Below are 18,693 nucleotides of genomic sequence, written 5' to 3' on the forward strand. Positions count from 1 at the left end.
TCTACTTGCACATCCTCATCTGCACATCTATCACTCCAGTGTTCATTTGCTAAATTGAAATTACTTTGCTACTATTGGCCTATTTATTGCCTTACCTCCTTTCTCCATTTGCACACAGTGTGTATAGATTTTTCTATTGTGTTATTGACTGTACTTTTGTTTATCCCATGTGTTGTTGTTTTTGTCACACTGCTTTGCTTTATCTTGGAAAGGTCGCAGTTGTAAATGAGAACTTGTTCTCACAACTGGCCTACCTGGTTGAATAAACATGAAATAAAATGTTTAAAAATATATCTTTAAGCTAATAGCAACCATGGCATCCGTAACAGAAAGGGAGTAGCGTATATCTATTCATTGTTTAGCTAGCTAGCTACCTACTTGTCTTAACAAAAGACTCCACTATGTAAGTAACTATTTCAATAGAATGTTCATGATGTCACTTGGACAACTGTTGATAGCCAGAGCAAATTTACCAGCTACGTCTATCTACTCTGATTTCAAAGCCCTCTTGTCTGAATGTGCCAGAGCACAGAATAACTGACAAACTTACAAATGCTCAACGTCCGTTGAATATAGCCGGTGTGAATAAACGTTGGCAAAAAGCATAATTAAATTGTTGCCAGCAGCAGGGTTGCAGTCACCAATGCTCTGGATAACGTAGAAAACAGCATAACCAGCTCTGCTAGTGCGAGTAAAATGGTCAGAGTGAGCTGTTCTCTCATTTGTGTCTGGAAGTAGCTAGCAAGCTAGCCAATATTAGCCAGTTAGCTTGGGTGATTGACTGCTGTTGTTAGGACAGAATGCTCAGATCAACCCTACTCCTCAGCCAGAGTGTCCAGTGTGCTCTGAGTGCTCCGACAGCGAAATGCTCTAAATTTACAAACGGACAATCTGACAACACTGTGATACGAATGTTCAGAGCACACTCTGACACTTCAGATTAAATTTACGAACACACCCGTAGACTGTGGTGATTTTAGCATGTAAATCTCGCTGGGGCAAACATTTTTAAATGTGGGATGCATACCAGCAAAGTCACTACACAACACTAAACAATACATTGATTGCACTATACCACTGCTACACCTGGCTATCAGCAGAGCCGTCTGGCAGCGAAACTGTTCATTCAGTCTTGTTTTACTGCCTTTTCAAAAAACATAGCTGATATGTCTGACTTGCTTAAAGAAATGTGGTTTCTAATGACAATTGAGATGTACAAACTTTGGCATAAGAGGACGACAAGCGGATAAGTGGCAATCCGTAATTAAGATTATTATTATTAAGATTATCGATGAAGACGTTAAAGAGCGAGCTAGGACTGACATACTCATTAACTATTTATTCAGCGCATTTGAAATGTACAGAGACAGAATTCAGAACATGGGCCGTTCTTACACCAAGTCTTACACCAACCTGTACACCAAGTCAGAACCGCAGGATAAATAAAGGGGGCATAGAAGCAGACGATGAAAGCTCTTACAATATTCAATGATTACATTTCACAAAAACATGTGCACCACCAAGTCAGAACAGTAGGCGAAATTAAGAGGTGACAATAGACCAAATTATTAGGGTCGGCTACTAACAGCTTACTACACAATATACACTTAGTGTTACTTTCTTAGCTACAGTATACATATCTCCCTGGCATATTACATCATTTATGCAGCAGCATTTTTTAACTCACCTTGTTGTGCTCTGCTCACTTGAAGGTTGCGCGGCGGTCCTTCGTGGGCAAACTTTGTCATCAAAGTCTGGCATTCTTTGGATTTATGGTACTTTCAAGACAACTGAAAAAAGGTTGAATCATGATGATGTCAGTGATCTTCAGGTCGTACCTCTAGAAAGAGGCAAGAGGTCCCAGTTGTCTTGAACTCACTAAAGTCCGATTTTGCAGTTCCGAGTTAACAGTTGTTTTGAGCGTGGCACAAATCATGCTCATTGACAATGGCCAATGTTGAATGCTTATGATTTTAAACTAGGAAAAGAGACCCTTAATCTTAGACTTGGGACCACACAGCCTCTCCACTGAATAGCAGGTTAATAATTGCTTTGCAAAGCTTGCAATTAGCCACTGATTCCTTCCAAATCAGTCATTGTTGAATTTGCCATTTCCAACTTGTTGTGTAATGTTTATGTCCAATGGACGATGAGCACCAATACGTTGTATCTATAATTTCTCTTCATTATGTCTCTTCATATGACAAGGATTAACAAGGATTTGCCAGTAGATTGTCAACTTGATTCATGATGACGACTGCTAGCTAAGATTTAGAAAGTATGAGCTACCGTAGATATAACGGTAGCTACCGTGATTTGACGTAATTTATCTGTGACCAATGACCTTGAGCCTTCTTGGATGGGCACTTCTATTGTAACTCTATGGCAGCACCCAAGGGGCTTGAATTTTCAAGCTCTACCCGTTAGACTTGGCGGCGATGTAGTGTCCCTATGAGTGACATTGAGCCAATCACACTGAGCCAACGCTACGTATTTTCTGCTGACTTGCCCTACCACCACAGAAAGCACTGAGGTAGGCTGAAACACCTGTATTTTAGAACGGCCTTACTCAAGCGTATGCTGCTTTATTAACTCAGTGATATATATATATATTTACATTGTTTGCAAACTGATATGTGATCGGTATTAATGCCAAAATAACATGCAAAACAGGCAAGCCCATTTCTTGCAAAAAATGTGGGGCTCAAAAATTGTTGGGGCTCTGCCCCACCTAGCCGGTCGCCACTGCCATAGTGTAAACCAGCCTTTAGTCTTGAAATCTTTGGTTGTTTAGTATATGTCATCACATCTGAATCCTTAAAGGGATGGCCGGCGTTAGAGATTAAGCGGGTGTGAACGATGCTGAATAGGTGTAGACAAAGTGGAGCTCTCCATTAGGTTTACCAAAACATTTATTGGCCATTTTTTCAAAATTGAGGTTACAAGTTTATTAACTTTCAAAGCAAAATTACTCTCCTATTGTTCCTCAACTTTACTGTATGATATACAATGTTCTAGCTCTGACTATATTTTTATCCAATGTAAAAAAAAAAAATCAAGCTGATCGGTCACATTTACAGGATACTAGTGCTTGGGTCAGATCCAAGGAAAATAGGCCTTTTTATTATAGAACCAGCTGGAAGTCTCTTGTGGTGATGATTCATCCCTGTTTTCTCTTTTTCAAATATTTTCAGCAGGGTGGGAGTGCTTAGGCCCAGACACAGAGTCTCATTGATGAGAGTGTTTGTTTGTCTGTGGGTATCCTAGCCACAAACCCACTCACTGACACTTGCTCACTCTCTCACCCGCTCACACTCGACAGGAGATCGAACCACATGTTTATACATTTTTCTCCTTTTCTTGTCCTTTTTCTCATTTGTTCAGTTCCAATGATAAAAATGGAGCCACATGATGACTGCGACCCCCCTCAGGTGTGTCCCAAGCATTGCCCTGGCCTGGCGCTACACCCCAAGCCCTACTACACTCCACAGGTGATGACCTCCATGATACCCACAGAACTCCGGCCGTGCATGGGGGGTGCCTACCCCGCTTGCCAACAGAGACTGGGAGGGAAGCCTTCCTCACTGTCCTGCTCATCCTCCCCCAGCACCAGTCCCAAACTGCATGACCTGTCACCCACCACGCCCTTCTCCATGTGCCTGTCAGCAGGCCCATCCCAGTCTCCGATCCCACATGTCTCCATTATCCAGGAGACTCCTGGACGCTACCAGCCACAATCTGTTCTCTACCCACCCAGTAGTGCCTCATCCTCCCCAGGTTCGCAGCCCTCCACCCCTGGCACCAGCGGCCCAGAAGCCCCATTCTCCCCCACCCACTGCCTGACGCCGCCCCAGCCCATCAGTGGCAGCTCTAGCCCAGTGACCGAACAGTTACCCAAAGTGCCAGAGAGAGGCGGCCGCTCGTCGAGCCCCATGCTGGCTATCAACATCAAACAGGAGCCACAGGAACTGGACCAGATGTACCTAGATGATGGTGAGTTCTCAATCATACACCTCTCCTGATGATCCTATTGCATTGTGGGTCAAAGCCACCATTGAAACATACAGTAAGTCATATTCTTGTCATATGGTAAATTATTTATTGTATAGCCAGGTGCTTAGAAGTTACCTAAATGCACACTTGATATACAATACTATGTTATTCTACTCTCTGTCACTATTTACAGTAATTGCCTTCTCATGAACTTGGTGAGGAAGTATTTTATGATTAACACCCTCTGGTCCTTGTCCTCCCACTGCTATCAGCTGACTAAAACAGGGATTTACAGTTAAATCATAGAACCCTGGTAGGCCTATGGTGGAAATATTGTACTTTGAAGCCCATGAATAATGGCCAGGCCTTTTAAAAGCCCTGATAAAATAAACATCTCTCCTCCTCTACCTCTTTTATTCCTCCCAAGTAGACTGCAAGCTGGGAATTTTTAGAAACCCAGTATTATAATCTCACTGGTCTAGGATTCCAGCATTCACCACCTCTAAGGGTTCTGGGCTGTGTGCTGCTGATTTGAAATAAATGGGATACATTCTCTTCCCTGGGGTTAGCTAGACAACAGTGCTGCCTGTCCCAATACCAATCACTAGGAGGAAACCATCCTTCAGAGCTGGAGATGTGGAGTCGCTAACCAGCAGCGATCAGCAGCAGTGAAATTAGAGTTCTTTGACCAGACCCCACCCCCCACTGAACTGAGCTCAAATGTTGGGGTGGGGCTTCCTGGCCCTGGATTGGTTATTTTGCTGGCACTACGGTCCAACCATTATCATGGTCCCCTTCCTGCTAACAGTCTGGGTAAATAACACACTGACTGAAGCTCTGTTAGGCTGCTGTCTGGGGGAAATCAAGCAGCAGAGCTCATGCTGTGGGAGGTTATTTACATTGCTCATCTAATATTTTTTTATTTTTTTTATTTGACCTTTATTTAATTAGGCAAGTCAGTTAAAGAACAAATTCTTATTTTCAATGACGGCCTAGGAACAGTGGGTTAATTGCCTGTTCAGGGGCAGAACGACAGATTTGTACCTTGTCAGCTCGGGGATTTGAACTTGCAACCTTCCGGTTACTACTTGGACAGGATGTGAGAACAGGATGTGAGTTTCTGAGGAGAACGGCCTCCCAATTACACAGTGTATTTTGGCAAATAGGATTTTTAGACACACTAGGCGTTCCAATCAAATGTGACTTCTCACTTCAGTAAATGTTTTTGGCACGGTTACATGTGGATTTGTATTTTATAGACTCAATCAGGTGTGGTGTTATGTTAATTAATTGTCGCCCATACATGTTAAAGCCCACATAAACAAATAGAAAGTGTTTTATTTTGTGCAACGAATCCTACTGTCCAATGGTTTGTAACTTATTCGATACAGCACTAACAGGAAATTTGATTTGTGAAAATTCTCATTAGGGTTGGCTGCTGAAGTCATGCTTCCTGGATTTGTATTAGTTTAAAATGGTGAGATACAGTAGATTAAAGCATGTGTTCTCAAGTGTTTTACTTGGGCCCCCCATCCAGCATTGGAGAACACGCACACACTGCACGTCTATTTCTATGGGCACAAGCATTGTTCCTTACACAAACTGTTCACACCCCTTTGTTGGTGGAAATAATTTTGCAGGTTTAAAGTTTATTTCCTGTAATTATACACATTTTGTCATGGGGTGCAAAGAACATCTTGCAGTTTTACAAAACATTTTCTTCCGTTCTATACATTTAGCTATGTCTAATGTCTAATTACAGCTAAATCTATGGGCTAAATTAAAATGTATTTATTATTATTATTATTTAAAATGTTTTTAAAGTTATTTAACTGATATGGGCTTGCTGATCTGGACATTTCTAACAGATTATAAATAGCTCTCTAAGGTATGCAATGACTAACATGACGAGGAATTGATGATGCACTACCCAATTTCGAAATTGAAACTTGTGCTAACTATTACAACTTTCAAGAGTAAGTTTAATACCGGACTGCGTTCCTTCAGAAAAAAATATATACATACACTACCAGACAAATGTTTTAGAACACCTACTCATTCAAGGGTTTATCTTTATTTTTACTATTTTCTACATTGTATAATAATAGTGAAGACATCAAAACTATGAAATAACCCATACGGAATCATGTAGTAACCAAAAAGTGTTAAACAAATCAAAATATATTTTATGTTTGAGATTCTTCAAATAGCCACCTTTTGCCTTGATGACTGCTTTGCACACTCTTGGCATTCTCTCAACCAGCTTCACCTGGAATGCTTTTCCAACAGTCTTGAAGGAGTTTCCACATGGTTGCTGACAATGAGCCTCTGTACGCCTATGTAGATATTTCATAAAAATTCAGCCATTTCCAGCTACAATAGTCCTTTATTTCTGATCTATTTTATGTTATTTTAATGGACAAAACAGGACATTTCTAAGTGACCCTAAACTTCTGAATGGTAGTGTATATATGAAAAAAATGTGGGGGTTCCGACCCCTTGTTCCCCCACTGGGTTAGAGTATGTTTGTGAATATATTAATGGAATGCCCATACATGCCCTTCCTTCTAACATGCAGTCCCCCGTCTGTTTACTATTTATCATGGAAACTCTGACTGACTAGACTAGTCTGGCCCAGTGCCTGGGCTATAGGTCTACTCTTCCAGAGACTGTGTGTGATGGAGGGAGCCCACCGGCTATAAAAGCTGCTGACTGGAGATAGAGCGGTCTGGATGCTGCATAAGCCTGCTGGCACTGAGGAGTAGAGGACCAGGGCGAACAGTGTACTGTTACTGTAAAGTCACGCCTGAGAGGCAGGTGTAGTAGGTGAAAGAGACCTGAGATGGAAAGGAAGGAAGTAAGGGAGGGAGATTAGGTTTTTACCTTGAGATTGTGCTTCCCTCAACCTTTTCTAGATATTCTTAACTTAATGAAGGAGACAAACCCTACTTTACAGTTTTGGTTAGGAGGTGTGATGTGGTCACAAAGTGCTTTTGGATTACCATGAAATATTACCTTTACATAAGTATTCAGACCCTTTACTCAGTACTTTGTTGAAGCACCTTTGGCAGTGATTACATTATAGGGGTATTGTAAGGTTCTGCTTTTCTTTTCTTAATCACCTTTTTTTTCTTTGTGTTCTTGAACGTAGCCCTGTTACTTTGTGTTCTGGAACGTAGCCCTGTCTTTCATTTTTGTTCATTGATTTCACCTGTGTTCGTTTCTCACCTGGTCTCATCAGCTCCCTATTTAGTTCAGTTCCTTCTGTTTGTATGGTTGTGAGGTATTGTTTGTTTTTGACTGCTGCCTGTGTTTGACCATTGCCTGCATGTGACCACGATTCCTGCTTTCTGCGAAGGCTTAATAAACATCTGCCGCGCTCTGCGCTTGAATCTCCACCTTTTTCTCCCATTCTTTTCTGCAGATCCTCTCAAGCTCTGTCAGGTTGGATGGGGAGAGTTGTTGCACAGCTATTTTCAGGTCTCTCCAGAGATGTTCGATCAGGTTTAAGCTCTGGCTGGGCCACTCGAGGACAATTAGAGACTTGTCCCGAAGCCACACCTGCATTGTCTTGGCTATGTGCTTAGGGTCGTTGTCCTGTTAGAAGGTGAACCTTCACCCCAGTCTGAGGTCCTGAGATCTCTGGAGCCGATTTTCATCAAGGATCTCACTGTACTTTGTTCCGTTCATCTTTTCCTCGATCCTGACTGGTCTCCCAGTCCCTGCCGCTATGCCACCACCATGTTTCATGTTTTAAGTTCCTCAGTGTACGTATCAGCGTCAAATTGAAATGGTCCACTCACACAGACAGTGTGGTGAAAAAATTTGGCTTGTCACCAAAAACCCTCACTAACTTTTACAGGTGCACAATCGAGAGCATCCTGTCAGGCTCTATCACCGCCTGGTACGGCAACTGCACTGCCCACAACCACAGGGCTCTCCAGAGGGTGGTGTGGTCTGCACAATGCATCACCGGGGGCAAACTACCTGCCCTCCAGGGCACCTCCAACACCCGATGTCACAGGAAGGCCATAAAGATCATCAAGGACAACAACCACCCGAGCCACTGCCTGTTCACCCCGCTATCATCCAGAAGGCGAGGTCAGTACAGGTGCATCAAAGCTGGGACCGAGAGACTGAAAAACAGCTTCTATCTCAAGGCCATCAGACTGTTAATCAGCCACCACTAACATTGAGTGGCTGCTGCCAACACACTGACTCAACTCCAGCCACTTTAATAATGGGAATTGATGGGAAATGATGTAAAATATATCACTAGCCACTTTAAACAATGCTACCTAATATAATGTTTACATACCCTACATTATTCATCTCATATGTATATGTATATACTGTACTCTATATCATCTACTGCATCTTTATGTAATACATGTATCACTAGCCACTTTAACTATGCCACTTTGTTTACATACTCATCTCATATGTATATACTGCACTCAATACCATCTACTGTATCTTGCCTATGCCGCTCTGTACCATCACTCACTCATATATCTTTATGTACATATTCTTATCCCCTTACACTTGTGTCTATAAGGTAGTAGTTTTGGAATTGTTAGCTAGATTACTTGTTGGTTATTACTGCCTTATCGGAACTAGAAGCACAAGCATTTCGCTACACTCGCATTAACATTGCTAACCATGTGTATGTGACAAATAAAATTTGATTTGATTTGAGAGAATCACTGACATGGTGTCAGCTGGTCCTTTTGTGGCAGGGCTGAAATACAGCTGAAATGTTTTTTTAATGATTCAGTTCAAAGAGGGACTTCGCAATTAATTGCATTTCATCTGATCACTCTTCATAACATTCTGGAGTATATGCTAATTGCCATCAAACAAACTTAGGCAGCAGACTTTGTGAAAATAAATATTTGTGTCATTCTCAAAACTTTTGGCCACGATTGTACATGTAGGTAGAGTTAAAGTGACTATGCACAGATAATAACCAGAGTGGCAGCAGCGTAAAAGAGGGAATCGGGGGGGACAATGCAAATAGTCTGGGTAGCCATTTGATTAGCTGTTCAGGAGTCTATGGCTTGGGGGTAGAAGCTGTTAATAAGAATAGTTTTGGACCTAGACTTGGCCCTCCGGTACCGCTTGCCATGCGGTAGCAGAGAGAACAGTCTAGTGGCTGGAATTTTGGGAATTTTTTAGGGCCTTCCTCTGACACCGCCTGTTATAGAGGTCCTGGATGGCAGGGGGCTTGGCCCCAGTGATATTCTGTGCAATACGCACTACCCTCTGTATTGCCTTGCGGTCGAAGGCCAAGAAGTTTCTGTACCAGGCAGTGATGCAACCAGTTAGGATGCTCTCGATGGTGCAGCTGGAGAACCTTTTGAGGATCTGAGGACCCATGCCATATATTTTTGGTCTCTTGAGGGGGAATAGGTTTTGTCATGCCCTCTTCACGACTGTCTTGGATTGTTTGGACCATGGTAGTTTGTTGGTGATGTGGACACCAAAGATCTTGACGCTCTCAACCTGCTCCACTACAGCTCCGTCGATGAGAATGGGGCGGGCTTGGTCCTCCTTTCCCTGTAGTCCTACATTCATATCCTTTGTCTTGATTACGTTGAGGAAGTTTGTTGACCTGGCACCACACGGCCAGGTCTCTGACCTCCTCCCTATAGTCTGTCTCATCGTTGTCGGCTGTACTTAGTATAAGTCAGACACCTTTGTTCATTCATAACCTATACATAAACACCTTTTATCATATGATGCTGTACTTACTATAAAGTCAGACACCTTTAGTCATTCATAACACATACATAAAGGCTTAATGATGTGAACACAAATGTATTAACACTTAATTAAGGAATGATCACTAACAGCTAAAACAAATAAACATTAAAGACATGTTTAAACCATACATTTCCTTTTGTTTTAACGTACATAATACCTTTGTCATACAATCTGGATAAGGGCATTCCTGTGCTGCGTCAGAAATACTCTAAATGGGGAATTGGGAAACTCCGTTTGATTTGTATTATTACATTCCTCTTTCATTTACAAATATCATGACGTGACTATGAGATGTGACTATCTAGAGGGATTTCTATTTAGCTGAGCCTGCTAGCTAGCTAAATTTCTTTATTTCTGTGAAGTCACAAATTATTTCAAATAATGATTGAGGTAGCTATGTAATCTAACTCAACTATTTCAAATTAATATAAATTACAATAAATAAAGGTTAAATTATTTTTCACTTTCCAGTGACACATCAAGTGGGCATTTGAGTTGCGAACTCATCCTGTTTGCTTACTGCATTACAGAAACACAGCTAATCAAACAACAGTGCAGGGCATGCTGAATTAAAGGGCAACTACACAAAAAATCCAAGTTTCTTAGATTTTTCCAAGAACTTTAAAGTCCTCCCCTGATGTGGTTTAAGCATTGTTGTGGACATGGAAAATGTATTTCTGTTATTTTTCTATAACAAATTTGGGACAAAAATGTGGGAAATCCAGAATAAATTGGGGGAAATTTAGGAAAACTGAATTACGAAGATTTTAAAATGACTTCCAATTTGGGGAAAGTTGAGGTCAGGTCCAATATGGACTATGCACCCAAGAGGGAAAGAGGTTGCGTCATCCTAGAAATGTTTTAGAGTAGTATAATATAATATATACAATTTAGCAGATGCTTTTATCCAAAGCGACTTACCTTCATACGTGCATACATTTCTACATATGGGTGGTCCCGACAATTGAAACCACTATCCTGGCGTTGCAAAATGCTTTGTGAAGCCTCAATTTAATATGATTTATAAAGCCTTTATTAAGCATTGCTTATGCCACCCTTTATATAGCACAGGTTTATCATATTTGAAATAGTGGGTTATGTCACTGTCACACCCTGACCTTAGTTATCTTTGTTTTCTTTATTATTTTGGTTAGTTCAGGGTGTGCTGAGGGTGGTATGTGTGTTTTGTCTTGTCTAGGGTTTGTTGTATTTCTATGGTGTTTTGGTATTGTCTAGGTAATATAGGTCTTTGGTGGCCTGAAATTGTTCCCAATCAGAGACAGCTGTTTATCGTTGTCTCTGATTTAGGTTGCCATTTTCTATTTTGGTTATGTGGGTTATTGTCTATGTGTAGTTGCATGTCAGCACTTGTGTCATAGCTTCACATTCGTTTTGTTGTTTTGTTTGTTTAGTGTTCTTCTTGTAATAAAAGAAGAATGTATTCTTATCATGCTGCGCCTTGGTCTCCTCGTTATGACGAACGTGACAGAATAACCCACCATAACAGGACCAAGCCAAGACGTTATGGACTTGGGAGGAGATTTTGGACGGAAAAGGATCCTGGACATGGGATGGAGCAGAATCTTGGACGCAGCCTGGGGAGTATAGCCGTTCTAATGAGGAGAAATACCGGAGATTAGAGGAACGGCGACGATATGAGCATACACGGCTAGCACGGAAGCTCGAGAGGCAGCCCAAAGATTTTTGGGGGAGGGACACGAGGAGATTGGCTGAGTCAGGTAGGAGAGCGACAGTACCTAGTCCTGAGCGTTCGGCGGCAGTACCTAGTCCTGAGCGTTCGGCGGCAGTACCTAGTCCTGAGCGTTCGGCGGCAGTACCTAGTCCTGAGCGTCCGGCGACAGTCCTGAGCGTCCGGCGACAGTACCTAGTCTAGAGCGTCCGGCGACAGTTCACAGACCAGAACCTCCAACGACGGGCCCCGCCTGGGGTCTCCAGCGACGGTCCCTGGCCCGGGGTCTCCAGTGACGGTCCCCGGCCCGGGGTCTCCAGCGACAGTCCCCAGTCCAGAACATCCAGTGATGATCCAACCAGCGAGGGTCCCCTACGGCGAGGATCCGCAGTCCAGAGCCTCCAACGATGATCCACGGATCGGTGCTTCAAGAGCAGACTCAGAGTAAAGAAGGGGGGCGGTGTCCAGAACCAGAGCCGCCACCGAGGTTAGATGCCCACCCAGACCCTCCCATATAGGTTTAGGTTTGCGGCCAGGAGTCCGCACCTTTTGGGGGGGGGGGGGTGTACTGTCACGCCCTGATCTTAGTTATCTTTGTTTTCTTTATTATTTTGGTTAGGTCAGGGTGTGACGAGGGTGGTATGTGTGTTTTGGTCTTGTCTAGGGTTTGTGTATTTCTATGGGGTTTGGTATTGTCTAGGTCATGTAGGTCTATGGTGGCCTGAATTAGTTCCCAATCAGAGACAGCTGTTTATCGTCTCTGATTGGGGATCGTATTTAGGTTGCCATTTTCCATTTTGGTTTTGTGGGTTATTGTCTATGTGTAGTTGCATGTCAGCACTCGTGCTTCACGTTCGTTTTGTTGTTTGTTTAGTGTTTGTGTAATAAAAGAAGAATGTATTTTTATTACGCTGCGCCTTGGTCTCCTCGTTATGACGAACGTGACAGTCACACAGTTATGCCACATTTCTGAACTCTTTATAGTGCACAACATACGGTTATAGATGATTTGTGACACGTATGTAGTGTTTATGAAGCCTTTAAACGCTGCACGTCATTTAAAGTGGCCCTTCATATTAAATTGTCAAACATTGTGTCGTCTTGATAATGTTGTCTTGAAAATGTATTGGGGCCTGGTAAACAAGACTGAAAACATTTATACATGTTTCTATGATTTGGTGTTTCATATTGTGTAAGGATCGACGTTGGAGATGAGAAGCAGGTACGGGGAGTGAACATTTAATGACCACGTACAGGAACAGAATACGGACAGCGTCTGAACAGGGGAAACGGAAACAACAATAATGCTGACACAGGGAGGAAACAGACAGATATAGGGAAGGCAATCAAACCATGAAGGAGTCCAGGTGAGTCCAATGAGCGCTGATGCGCATAATGATGGCGACAGGTGTGCTTAATGAAAGGCAGCCTGGCGCCCTCGAGCACCAAAGAGGGAGAGCGGGAGTAGGCATGACAGTATACCCCCTCCCCTAGGGGCGCCTGGGCGGACTTGATGGGCCGGCCAAGGCATGGGCGCTGGACAAGCCGACTGGGGCGTAGAAGCCCGACAAGCTGGCTGGGATGTGGGAGCCTGGCGAGCTGACTGAGGCATGGGAGCCTGACGATCCCGTTGAGGCGTGGGAGCTCGACAGGCCGGCTGAGGCGTGGGTGGCTGATGGGCCGGCTGAGGGATGACATGGGAGGGGAGCCCGCTGATGCGTAGTAGCCTGACGAGCCGGCTAAGACATGACGTGGGATGGGAGCCTGCCGACCCAACTGGGGAAAGGAAAGTTCTCGAGCCAGCTAAGGCGTGAAAGCCCGACGAGCCATTTATAAGGCACCATTTGCGGCGGCAGCACCCGGACCCGATGTCACCAACAAAACAAAAACCTCCCTGATGCATCTTATAGTGGTGTCAGCATTCTGTAAGGATCGACGCTGGAGACGAGAAGCAGGTTCAGGGAGTGAACATTTAATAACCAGAATAATCCAAACGTGAGAGTCCAATGATCGCTGATGCGCGTAATGATGGTGACAGCTGTGCGTAATGAAAGGTAGCCTGGCGCGCCCTTGAGCTCCAGAGAGGTAGAGCGGGAGCAGGTGTGACAGATTGTGAATAGTGTGACTGACTTAGTTTCTCTAGCCATGCAGAGTCATCGTTTTGCACCATTCCTTCAATAGTGGTCCTTGCCATTCACACAATAAATTCCCATCTGGGGTGTTTGGACAACACTTTGTTTTTCTAAATGTCTCTATCGCCAGATTCTGTATTGAACATCATCAAAGTAATCAGATCCACATGCTACTGATGTTTGTTACGGGAGGCAATTTTTTGTGTTATGCTGAGGGCGGGGAGCCTGAGTCATCCGTAAACATACACAGATCAATGGCTAGCGTTTTTTAATTAGATCCCTCACATGAAATGTGGCAACAGAATGAAATGTAGTCCATGGCAACGTAAGTAAACAGACCACATTATGGGCTCACTGTGGGTAAACAATGTTTTCTGCTTGTAGTCAGTAGGTCAGCTTGCTTTTGCAGGGAAGGGGACATTGTACTTGCTACAGCACTGTAGAGTCTACCACCAACATTGTTAGTGTTAAACTCAACACTTACTCTTAAATAATCAATCCCAGATTTTGATTCATGTAAACTTTTGTCAATGTGTTTTTACAGATTTAATCAACTTTCTTTCTACACTGAACAAAAATATAAATGCAACATGTAATGTGTTGGTCCCATTTTTCATTAGCTGAAATACAAAATCCCAGAAATGTCCATATGGCCAAAAAGCGTATTTCTCCCAAATGTTGTGAACAAATTTGTTTATATCTGTGTAAGTGAGCATTTCTCCTTTGCCAAGATAATCCATTCACCTGATAGGTTTGGCATATCATTAAACAGCATGATCATCACAAAGGTGCACCTTGTGCTGGGGACACCTTTCTTGCTGACAAAGACTAAGAAACTTAATGTGGTGCTCTCAATTTAAGATTATGCTAAAGGTAAACTATGCACCTTGTATGTATCAGAAAATGCCATGATGTATATTGTACCTATACCCCAATAGAGTTAAAGATGTTAATCAAATTGAAGCTGAGTCCTAATATGGTACATTATCCACACTGAAGCACAGAGCTTCAATCTTATTGATTTGGAATACTCCAAGGTCTCTTTCAACAGATAGTGTGTCTTCTCTTCACAAAAGCCCCAGCTCTCATAGCACATACCTTATTCATATCTGAAAGAAGGGCTTGGAAACTGTCTGTTGGTGATGTACTGTATTACACAGATTAAACTGTAGCACTGAGGTGAACCTTTGGAAACTGAATAGCCATCCATTTTTTCTAAATACCCTATTATGACAGATCAAGAAAAGGTGATTTAATGTCGCTGAATATAAATGTTATAACTCTAATGACAAGTATCTGCTCTTGCCAAGTTACTCATGAAGTCGTATCACATTGAAATACACCCCTGTCCTCAAAGACACAATATAGGTTCAGTGTGTCTGTGTTTCTATGACACGCGTGTGAGAACTCTACTCCTTCATTTAGCCAACACTCAGATCCTATTTCTTTATTAATCGCAGTCAATCAGCTGGCCAAACACATGAACTTTGTCTCAACAACTTAATGGCTCAGATTCAGAGGGAAGTTTTGTTTGTACTGCCAAAATAAAATATCTTTACTATTTTTTAAATTCTAGTGATTTGTCTTCAAGATCCCTGTACATGTTATGGAATACCTCTTTAGTTATTTAGTTTAGTTTATTGGTTGCTTATGTGGAACGAAGTTTTAATGTTTCACATTCAGCTGTGGCGACCATTTTAAATGAGTTGGACCTGCACATGATTTGGACCACAAAGACTTCCATGTTAACACTTCCGGGGTTTGTCCTCTGAGACCAGCCAAACACTGCAAGGCACACCCAGTCACTCTTCTTGTGGAGGGAACTGAAGGAAAAACACTGAGTGGAAGTGGCTGTGTCAGTGCTGGGTCACACAGGGAAGGGTTGCACCGCACAACCTCAAATGAACAAGCACCACTCCATTGTTTGGAGGAAATCTCACATTTCCAGGTTGCTTTTCCAGGCCCCAGCTCCTGGCTGTGGCGGGAGCGAGCTAACACCGCAGATCCAGTGTTCGGTCAGAGGGAATTCCTCTGTAAGCTTGTGCGCTTGGCTTCCGCTGCCAGGCTCCAAGGGTCTACCCCGCACCCATTTCCTATATGGCTGATCTCTGGTGGAGCAGTGAGACATCCTGGGCCTGTTGCTAGATCTGAGTCATGGAGGACCCGCTGCCGAGGCAGTTAGAGGCTTAGTACCAAATATTACCCTATTCCCAATATAGTGTAATACTTTTGACCAGGGCCCCAAAAAATAAATCAAGACATTTTAGAGCTCCTCAATCAGGCGTCTGTCTAAATTTAAAAAGTGCCTTGTACCATTGACCCATTACCCTATCATTGTCATAGGAAAATAATGTATTGTATTTATTCAGATACTGAAGCTATAACTATAACACAGATGAAGGAATGTGGTTTTATAAGTAATAAAGGGGCATGGCTTATTCTAATACAAAGGAGACCCTTTCTTACTACAAACTCTTGGTTTTTCAGATGTTACCAGATTGTGAAATATTGCCAGACTCCTCTATAGAGCTGATGAGGCTTGCCAAAAAACAGCACTGTAAGGGTGAGCGGTACATGGTGGACTCCTCAATCCAGATGGCTGCCTTTGCCATCTTCTTCTTGATCAGAAGGCCCACACTGGCACATTATTGTTTATTTATCTCCAGTTGGTCCCTTTGGTGTTTTTGGTCACTTCCTCCCATCAGCCAAAGAACACAGCTGATTAAAGGGGACAGGGCTCTTCAAGTGTGGGAACCCTGAAAGAGTGGCAGTAGGCAGGAAAAGGGGAGAGAAGTGCATTTAGATCTTTTGTAGAGGGCAAGAAGCTGTATCCCCTCCAAACCAAACAGTCTGAGACTGCTGTTCATCTGTGTTAACATGGCTCCATTTATTTTGCGCTGTTTGAACAAATGACTATTTTTCACATTGAACGTATTATGACGTATTACCTGCTAAAACACCTATAGCTCTCAAATACTATGAACTCTACCGGAGATGCTTTGATGTAGATCGTGAGATATTGACATCTTCCTTCTCCTTTCTTCACAGTTAATGAGATCATCAGGAACGATCTCTCAAGCATCTCCGTCCACAGTCTTGCGTAACACCACTTTCATTATGGACACAGAAGGACTGAGGGGGAAGAAAGAGGAAAATACCATACCAATAATTTTTATAACATCTGCATGCAGTCTGCCCAAAAAACAACTATGTGGAACATACAAGAGATTCAGCATCCTGAAGATCAGAATCCAATGTGTGCCTTTCAGAAGGTTCAGTTTCAGAGGATTTTCCAATGTATAGAAATGGAAAATTAAATTAAATGGCTGACCTCTTAGAAAAAAATGTATGTAGCACCACCCCTTTCCAGGCTCAATCCCAAGACGTATGCTTTTCAGTTGACCAAGGAGTGTTTTTTAACTTCTGTCTGCAGATATTGTAAATTATTGAATGCCTAAGTGTTTGTTTTGTGTACAGATCTTCAGATTGCATTCTTGGCTTTACAATGAGATAATTTCAAACAAAAGAAGTGCCTTTGACTGGAAATAAATAAGAGTATAGGGAAACTAACCAAATTCGAGGTCACGTTTTTTCATTCATGGTGAGAATTAAACACTCGTTCACACTCACCACTGATAGCTTTACTTGCATGTTACATTTGACTTTTGATCTGTTTTGTACCGCTTTGTATGTTTGTGACTTGAGTCATCTCTTCAAGTGGCCTAAGGACTGAGAAATCGCATCTACATTGAGTCCTTGAGTATAGTGAATTAAAAGCAACATGCCTTGAAAAAACAGAGACCTCAATCTGTGCAGGTGTATATTTATTTTAAGGAAATAAAACTATGAAAGATAGATATTCAACCAAGCTAGTGCCTTTTGGAAAGCCACAATTTCATCTAAAGTACCAGTGCTGCCTCTGTCCTGTTAGAACAATGGAATGTTTGCATTTCATATTCTTGATTAGCTAATGGTCAGTTTGTGATCGTAACACTGTTGCTTACAGGCTAATGCTTGATTTGCAGATGCTTCATATGGTTGCCATATGCTAATTAAAATGTATTGCCTTTACATAGTTGTTACATGGTTGTGTAGTTCTTATCTGCAAGATACTAAGGGAAAGAATTATGCTTGAAAAATAAGTGAATGGGAAAGAGCAACTGCAGCAGGTTTTCTCCACCCTGAAACTCGGTTTTGTTAGGTTTGTTTTGCTTGTACAGACAGTGGGGGGAGCTGATAATACGTACATTAGTAATAATTATTTCATTGATATGAAAGTGTGAATCATCACACTTTGGTTAAATTGTCAATTAAATTGTCAATAAAATAATACCTTGATACCTATGCAATACGCAGGTATAGCGTTTATATCTCAAAGAATTTATGCGTTTAAGATTGTAATAGGAAAAGCTTTGTCTCTTCTGCACAACTATTTAATCCAAAGAATAGGTAACAATTGTGAAAAACAATATATTCTCATGTTGGAGATCAAAAACCTCCAAGATTAATGTATGTATTTATTCTTATAGAATGTACTCTGTTTATTCAAGTGTTTCATGTTGCTCCTCATATTACCAAATGGTTAACTGTATAATACACTACAATACCAATATTCTGTTGTAGAATGCACTATAACTAGACTGGATACATTAAACTTCTTTTTTTTGCTTTATACTTCCAGCTTTGATTGTATCTTTAGCTAGCACAAGTTCCCTTATTAGAACTGCATATGTTTATGTGTATTTATTTTAAGTCTTAATCCACAAACTTAAAAGCCATAGAGCCATGTTTACTGAAAAATGACTATTATATTATTCAGATATGTAGATGAATTGTTCAAAGCTTTTTTTTGTGGGCTCCTATTCTGCTTCATGTACTGTCAATAAATAGTATTTTTTTGAATTATACGACTATAGACTAAATTATTTGCATCAAATAATGTGCATTCGTGTAGTTTAGCTTTTACAAAGTTATATTTAGTTAATTCATTATGCACTCATAGTCATATTTAGTATACAGTACCAGTCAAAAGTTTGGACACACCTACTCATTCAAGGGTTGTTCTTTATTTGTACTTTTTTCTACATTGTAGAATAATAATGAAGACATCAA

At 41.9% G+C, this 18,693-nt stretch overlaps 1 pseudogene; it reads left to right on the forward strand.

Annotated features, from left to right (window-relative positions):
• The window catches only part of LOC115131822 (nuclear factor of activated T-cells, cytoplasmic 1-like), a 60,261-nt pseudogene extending 41,778 nt beyond the window's left edge, over window positions 1-18,483 (forward strand).
• The last annotated feature ends 210 nt before the right edge of the window (window positions 18,484-18,693 follow it).

The sequence above is a fragment of the Oncorhynchus nerka genome, linkage group LG7 (genome assembly GCF_034236695.1).
Source record: "Oncorhynchus nerka isolate Pitt River linkage group LG7, Oner_Uvic_2.0, whole genome shotgun sequence".
Lineage (NCBI taxonomy): Eukaryota > Metazoa > Chordata > Actinopteri > Salmoniformes > Salmonidae > Oncorhynchus > Oncorhynchus nerka.